The following is a 9,223-nucleotide window of genomic DNA, read 5'->3' as shown; positions in this document are numbered from 1 at the left end:
ATGCATTTTAATATGATAAACACAATTTTTTGATAGCAAGCCAAAAAATGTGCTGTTTGACTATTTTTAATAAATAATTTTAAAGCTGAAATTGCTATGTTTGATTACTACTGGTAAACATATGCACTTGTTTTTTTACAAGGCTTTTATGATGCGAGAAAAAATTCTGGTGAGAGTCAAGACTATATTATGCATCGTCTACATGTGTTATGAGGGAAAGTTCAATTCGATCATTAAGAATAATTTTTATGAGTATATTTTCTAATTTTATGTATTTAAAGCATAGTGCATACACGAAACATATGTACCCTGAGGATCCGCCTAAAACGAAAAACTGCAATAGACGGGAAAGAAAAAAATAATAAAATATGAATAATCAGTGATGTAACAACTACTAGCCAACTTGGATTTCGTGATGAAATTTCAATATCATAGAAATTATTTGAAACGTATAAAGCGACACATATAAGGTTTACTTCAAGGCTTTCTACATGTCGGGAAGAAACTCTCGTAAAAACAAGCCTAAATTATAACCGGGCTACATAGGTTATGAAGGATTTTTCTATTCGCCGATTAAAAGACCGAACATTTATGCATTTTCAACATAATAAACACAATTTTTTTGATTTCGGGGATTTAATATGGCTGGATTATACATCCGGTGTAGACAAGACATATAACTTTTCTTGTCTTTAATAATTTTGGAATTGTGTTTGGAATCCAAAATATTATGATTATTCAAGTAGGGCATTTAAATTATGATTATTTAAAATGAGACACATAGGCACAAGAACGTACTATAATGCACGTTAAATCACATGTATTGTTATTTATTTATTCATTGTCACCTAATGTGCGCTAATTAATATATTTTCATTTTTAAATATATTATTAAAAATGGAACGAGATTCCAATCACCAACTTTGTTCCTAAGAATACTTGCCTGGAAAAAATCAATTAAAGAATAAAATGTATAAACCAGTTTTTCCATTCTGTGAGATAAGCTAGTCTCAAAGTGCACTCATTCCATTTAAATTGATTTTTCAAAAAAGTACTGTTTTTCCAAGTTTTTTTCGGAAAGAAAGATGGGAGATTTGTCAGATCGTTTACGTTTTCAGAGATCTGACATTCAAAATCTCGAAAGGTGAAAATTTTAAAAACTCGATATAATTGATTTGAAATTTTAAAAATGAATTGATGATTCAATTTTTTAGCACACTTTCTATGCTAATTTATTTGTTTGGTATTAAAAATAAGGACTTTTCCTTTTTGTACCCCGCAACCAGAGTCGCTTTATTCATTCTCCTCTATAGCTTTATACAGTAGCATGAAAGTAGTGTTTATAGATCGGTATCCATATGGCCATGAGGCCATTACTATTAAATTACAAGTTAAAAGCTAATCAATGACAGTTGTAGTCTGCTACAATATTTTATCCAGTTCTTTCCTGATATTTAGACAGCAAGAGTGACAGCACTGCATTTTTTCGGTGGTCTACAAAGTCAAAGAAGGATGAGAAGAAGGGAAGGAGATGCGTAGAGTGCCACCGCCTGCTCACTTCAAAGAGTCAGGACTTACAATAGTAGTAGCACTTTCACAAGACCCAAAAAAGTTATGTTGAATTGAATATAGATGTTTTGCTTGAAACGTCTATCCAATCAGTGACAATCAAGAAAAGAATGAAGAACATGGGCGCTAAACACAGACATTGCACAAAAATTGACAACCATTTAGTTGCGAAAGAGGCAAATAGTCGTATCGCTAGAGAGGAACTGGGAATATCAGTAAACCCGTCAGAGGAGTTGACTTTCATATTAAATACAAAAAGAAGAGGTGTCGATAAGTGATCTGTCTGTCGAGTAGCTGTCCTAAAAAAAGAAAAAACATTAATTAAAGATATGTATATAACTTTATCCTTTTATTAATAAAGAGTCAAAACTAATTATTTATCAATTGAACTAATTAACGTTCGCGCCAGGCAGGGTTGTTCCGAGGCGGGCCACTGCGGATTGGAAGTCGGCCTCCGAACACGAGACATTAATGATCTCGGTCTTTTTTGCGTTGACCGAGAGGCCGAGGGTAGCCAGTGCTGGTACGATGCGTTCGACATCCCGAATAACCTGGTCAGCATGGCCACCCAATGTGGCATCATCAAGATACCACAGATTGAATTGAGAGACAGCAAGTCGAGCTGCCTCATCGATTGTCATCGCGAAGTGGTCTAGTATTTACACTAATCAATAGTTTACAATCTGATTTATGCCCTAAATGGATGCATCTTTTTTGCAGTGAAAATATATTGGAGAGGAGTGTCATCTTTGAATCGAATCTTAATGTTGGAACCAGATTTGATGGCATGCGCTTATTATAGTGTACCACTAAAATATATAACCATCAATTTAACTCTCTCCAATTTAATCGATCGGATTAAAGTGTTTTAAACAAAGAGTCAAACGTAACAAAAAAACGAAAAACGTGAAAGAATAAATGGTCAAATACGAATCCAATGTGTTTTGAATTGTTGTGAATTTTTGATATTTAGGAGTCTTGTTTTTTCTTTGCTTTTGCCAAGTGGCTAGAGCGGAGCCATTAAAGGTAAAGGTTTCAGCAAAGTCAGCGATCCTAACAAATTCAAAAGCATTCGCCATTTCGTATGAATCACGTTGTTGTTAGAAGTTTGTTGGGTTAGAATATTCTACTAACTATTCTTATATGTTCGAATAACGCTACAATTGATTTGATCAAAGTCGCAAATATAATTTGTGAATCTCCAACCGCCCCGAGGGCCCCCATTTCGCAGCACCATAATGAATCTTTATGAACTTCTATTTAAGAATGCAGAGGAGAATAAACGACTTTATTTATGATTGAGAGCGGAATCTTCTTTTAAATCTTTATGGACACTCAATTGAATACTTGACACTGCGGAACTAAAAACTAATAATACTAAACCTGCCTTACTGGGTAACAGAAAATGCTTTGGTAGACCTGCTCAACCTGGTATCCTGTTCAATCTCTCCTAGTTTTATTCGTTTGTAAGGAATGCCTTTTCCGGTGGCAAAACTCACGATGCAAAACAAGACCAAAGCCCAATCCCTGGTAGAATTAGAAATGAAGATAGGTTTTAATAAAATTTCATTCGGAAGGTTTAAAAAACCAGAAGCCTAGTGCTTCAAATGTCAGAAATTTGGACATATTTCTAGATTTTATAAGGAACAGTAGCGCTATCTACGATGTGGGAGTCCGCACAAACGAAACCAGTTCAACTCTGCGGCTGAGTGTTATAGAAAGTGTGTTAACTGGGATTCGTCGAATCACTGGGCAAACTGCGGAGGTTGCCCTTTTGTAAAAGGCTTTCAAAAAATAAGTTCTCGAAAGTCAGTGGGGGAGGGGGTAACCACAGCAGATGGAGGATAAAACACCGTCCGGAATGAACGAATCGTCGTATAGGAAAAAATTAACTCTTCGAAAATTCAATAAAAAATCATTATGATCCAAATTTTCTCTCATAATTTATACAAAATCTATCTGAAACATCTGAAATATTTTTTACATTAAAATCCTCAGATGATAGTGGATAAAAATCATCAGAACTTTCACTTAATGACTTCCAGATGGCTAATAACTTCTATTATGCAACTATATCTTCAATAGTACTCTACACACAATGTGGACACTTTAATGCAAGCAATGTTATCAAGGTTCTCGATAAATTCAAATAATCTTATTTCAAGTTTCTTTTAGCGCTACATATTTGTTAATCGCTACATATTCAATATTTTTTAGCATTATTTCTGAATTTTCAACATTTCCTCTAAAATGTTTTTCTCTATATATAATGACAGGTTTTGTGAAAAGTATCGCAGAATATCAATCTATAGTGAGTATCTTAAATGGAGAACGTGTCTTAAATCGATAAGATCTACAAAGTATCGTTCTCTTTGGGAAGAAGCAATAATATGCGTTATTACGGGTTTATTAGCAAGCAATCGTTTTGACAGAAATTAATAAAATTGGCAATTTATCTGACAATAAACACATTTAGATACCACAGAAGCCACATTGGTACGTCTGCATCAAAAATAGTGAGTGTCTAAGTATTTTATAATAAATACAATAATAAATTTATATAAATGTTCTTTTGAATCTTTGTTAGATCTATTCTTTGCAGTTAGAGTTACGGATATTACATTTCGGAAATTGAACTGCATACATTATTGCTGATTCATTATTATGCTATCGCTCAAAATTTAATCTATAATATAAATCTATAAATTCGAGCTTTCAAAGTTATATTGGATTGTCAGTGAAAAAAATTTCTCCTCAAAAACAAACGACTAAAGGGTGATGAGCTGGTTTTTCTAATAAATCTCGGTCGCAGTGCTCAAAAAAGAACTTAATTTAATCGAAGTTGGCATTACCTTATAAGATGGTTTAAACTAAGTTGAAGTGGCAAAAAATTCACAAATAAGACCTGCTTGTAAACAAACTATTGATCTCTGTAAACCAAAAGTAAAGGTTATTCAAATTGTCTTAACATGGGATGGAGTTGTTTAAAAGTTATTTAAAAGTCATTAATAAGTTAAATAAGGAATTAGGACATACACTCGGTTATGCTGAAGAGCACGCTTGAGAGTATGCTTATTAAACACAGACACGAATCCGCACAGTCATCTGTACAATTATGAAAGACGTTATTGTTCTAAACCCTTAGCTGATGCTTTCTTTTTATTGAAGGCGAACCACCCGGAACCCCTCAATGCCATCCGATCGCTAGCCTTCCCGAAAGACTTACTCCCACTTGCTCTTACAATTGAACCTATCTATTCATCTAGAAAGAGCATTTTAGGGCCTTTCGACTCAAACACGTCAAGGATCTCAATCTCCTCTCTTTTTTCGGCCATTACTAGTCTGGTCAGCCGAAATTGGACAGGAGACATCACTCTCTTGGCCAGTAATTTTTTTCCTCTGCAAACATTTTCCTTTGATGAAAAGGCTAGTGACCATGTGATGAATTCGCTCTGAACACGGGAATTCCTAAAACTGCAGGACCCAATACATGTAGCTTGTAAATTCTGCAACTCAACTCATGTTTTTACCAGCGGTTCTCAAATGCGGCCCCCAGGATTTTTTTTGCGGCCCCTTTAGAGTAACTAACTTTTTTATTTTTTAAATAACAATGATTCTAGTTCCTCCTTGATGTTTCAATAGGATATTTTATGCCCATAATAGATTAAAGGACTTTTTTTGTGTGGAATGGACAGTATTGTTATAATCAAAACAAGCTTTGATATATCGCAATAGCGTCCAAAACATCATCAGAGTACTTTTAGATGAAATCCATCTTTGATACTCTGAATTTAGTTTAAAGAATAATGTTATCTTACAACCTTTCCACCTGTCCCTGTACCAAGGGCCCTTGGTCGTCCACGGAATGTTTAATTTGTACTTTTCACATAAACGGGCACATGGTCATTGCAAAATTCTTTACCATTGTTGTATGCAAGATCAATGGTGGCCCAAATAAATAAAAAGATGTTCGAAATAACGAAGCAATTTCATGAGCTCTTTTGGTATACGAGCTCAGGATTGCTCTTAAGTTCCTTAAGTAATTCAGTAAGTCTTCTTTGTTACTTGCACTAAACGCATTTGAACGTGTATTGTAATTTAAAAAAACATCATATTTTTTAAAATTTATAAGTTTTCTTTGATTTCATAGAAATATACCAAAGGATTCATGTTTTAAGTTTTTTTCCAACTTGCACATTTGATGTTGGTGTGTACACATCTGGCGAGAGTAAAGTACAGTTGTGGCCGTGTGACATTTGATTTTAACATTTCGAATCTTAGTTTTAGGAATACAATATTATGACTGATTAGGAAAGTACTAAAGCTATCTACCAGATCATAATATTACTAAAGCTATAAAATAAAGAATTGTAAAATGTTATTTATTTTGAAAAATTAAATGTTTTTAATTTATCGAATTAAATATGATATATTATTCACTTGTAATGCATGTTATATTCTTTTCTTCTGTTGTTCCATTTCTGTTGTTAATTGTTATTCTATTATTTTGTATAATCAATGTTTTATTTTTATAATATTTGCGTTTTTTATTTGTTTGATGATTAATTAATTTGACTACTGCTAAAATATCCTGAATAAAGTTTATTTTGCAAGTGAATTTGTATTTATTTTATCAATTAATTAATCTCGACAAATATTGACTTTTTGAATTAACTTTATATTATTTTGATCCTTTTTGAATTAAATTTATATTAATTTATATTATTTTGATCTATAAAATTGATAACTTCACATTTATTGGTGTTTAGGGTTAGGCAGTGGGTTTCCTTGTTGGATTCCAGAACACGATGGAATGTAATATTGGCCGTGCACCAGACTAGATGGTTTTCCATATGAGCTATGAATATAGCTATACACTGATGGGTAGTACGTAAAGCAATCTTCCAGAAGTGTATCACGTCGTATCGAGTTGAAGTCATTTTTAATGTCAATTTTGACGATTACGAAAGGAATTTTCTTGTTCTTTTCAGACTAATGGACATATACAGAATGTATTGTTTTTAAAATGTCTTCTCAATTTTGTGGTCTCGTACTATCCTTTTATTCTCAAAAAATCAATTGATTTTCCAACGCTTTCGGGATGATTAAAGATTTGTTGCCGAGAAAATAATGAATATTTTGGAAAGAATCTTGTGACAAATCGAATCATAATTATGAAATTCTTAATCCCTATTACCTGTATTGTTAATAAAGTAAAGTCTCTTGATTCCGCTAATTTCGGGGATCGGTAAAATTTGGCGGATTCGAGAGATTTATCGATTTTTAATCTATTAAAAATTTAAATTATTGAGCCGAAAATTTAATTAAAACCAAATAATCAGTAAGTTTTGACTTGTTTCTTTTTCGAGTTTGGATCATTGAAGATCTAATGTTTTCAATATTTCGAGTCTTCATTCTATCCAGCCGTATTAATAATCATTTTTAAAAATACTTCAACACCAGATTTGTATAGCTTATTATCAAAAAAATTGTGTTAAGCATATTGAAAATGCATTAATGTATGGGGTCATTTAAAGAGCGAATATAAAGTTCGCTCATAATTTCGTATCATTTTTTTATTTCGTATCATATTTCGTATCATTTGTACCCCAGCTATAATGTAGGCTTTTAAAATAGAAAAATTTCTTTTTCTCGTAAGTGAAGCCTTCCAAAAAATACAATCGCATATGTTTTCTATGTTCATTATATTTTAATTACATAAATTAGAAAATATTCCCGTAAGTTATCATATATTTTCTATTTATATTGAAATGCTATTACATAATCGTAATTACCTAATAATTATTACATTCATTATTATTCCTTCTTTATTTGTTTACATTATGAAACAGCAGTTTTAGCTTTCATAATCATTCATTAAAAATACTCCAACAGCAGATTTTTATAGTTTGCTATCAATATAAACAATATTTTTGTCTCCATTCCAAGGGAAGTGTTGGCAGGCCAAAGTTTTCTCACTTTTTTCTAAACTTTTGTTTAATAATAAATTTGTGACATCTTTTCCCATTTTCTCTTTATTGCCGAAGCTGAACGTTGATTTTCATGTAAAATTGTAGAATCGACTATAGTATCCAAAAGCGGAGAAGGGAATACATTCAGCCAAGAGCCTGAGTATGGCTGACAGGCGGAACAGAAACAAGCCAGTCTTTGTTGTCCGGTTCGTTATATATCCTACTATACAATCTCGGGTACAAAAGCAAAGAAAAACTGGACTCATTCCATAGACGACAAATCCGAACCTCACTCAATATTCAATAGCCAAAAAAATATGAAATGAAATGGAGTTTAGATGGCGACTGTTTGGACATTTATTAGAGAAAAATTGCAAAACACTGTGCAATATCGTCATTGAAGAATATTTTAATTCAAATGAACCCCTATTACCAGTATCCCTAAAAGAAAACTATCAGAAGATCGGGAGAGGCATGCATCCGAAGCAGCCTAGACCAGGCATGCCAACGAACAAATAATCCATGACTTCTTTTTCGACATTTTTTAAAATTTATTATAATAAACTGTTATCTTGTTCGAGAATTGCTAATAAATTTTTTCATTATTTAAAGAAAGATTTCGATGACAATTAAAGATATTTCGAAATGCGCAAAGGGATTTTTGCACAGTATAAAAGTGTCAATTCTTTTACAAAAGCCCATGTATTTCGTTTTTAACTACAAATAACATTGTTCATCATGCACTGAAGTCACTGTTTTTCTAACTCAGTTAAAGTTTGATGGCATAGTAGTGAACATTTGGCTCTTCAACCTCTTTGTAGTAGGTCGTTTGATGGCAATGATAAAGACACTTTGTATTTTTATTTTTTAATATGATTCTGCGTTTACTTAAGTCAGTGGTTCTTAACCTTTTTTGTTTGCGGACCCCTTGTGAGTAAATGAAAAATTTCGCGGACCCCCTACATATTTATTAAGTTTTTTGTCAAAAAAATTTTACTTATCTAAAAACAAAATTTATTATTAAATCAATAAAGAAAATTAGTGAGAAGGTTGATATTGTTTTTTCGAGGCAATTTTTTCAATAAGAGGCTCGGTTGTCGACAAGCAAACCCTGATGTCATCTTCAATATTCAGTCTTGCGCGATGATTATTTTTATATTGAGAAGTGCTGAGAAGCCATGTTCGCATAAATATGTTGTCGGGAATATAAGCAACAAATTTAATGCATTTGCGCTTACGGAAGGATAATGCTTACACATTTCGCACCAAAATCTTGATAAAGCAAGTTTTTCATACAAATCTTGCGTTTGAATTATTGATCATGTCAATATAAGCCTCTTCGATATTTTCATCGACCAAACGTGGATCAACACTGAATGGTGTACGAATGAATTTCAAATCAATTTCGTTCAATTCTGGAAAGTATTTATTTACTTCTTGTTGAAGATATGTTAATGTGCATAAATAAGTTCGGTTATTTTTTTGATTTCAAATGCATCTATATTTACAGATTGTTCTTCAAAAGATTTAAACTAGTAAAATTATTTAGTTTTACTTTTTCTTTCCACAGTGTTAACTTCATCAAAAAAGCACTAATAATTAATATGAAACAGTTAACAAACTTAATTTTATCCACAAAATCAATTATTGTTTCATGTCTTTCCTGAAGCGATTTGTTGAGT

The sequence above is a fragment of the Octopus sinensis genome, unplaced genomic scaffold (genome assembly GCF_006345805.1).
Source record: "Octopus sinensis unplaced genomic scaffold, ASM634580v1 Contig12217, whole genome shotgun sequence".
Lineage (NCBI taxonomy): Eukaryota > Metazoa > Mollusca > Cephalopoda > Octopoda > Octopodidae > Octopus > Octopus sinensis.
The sequence above is the reverse complement of the archived record's forward strand: the minus strand, read 5'-3'. Positions refer to the sequence as shown.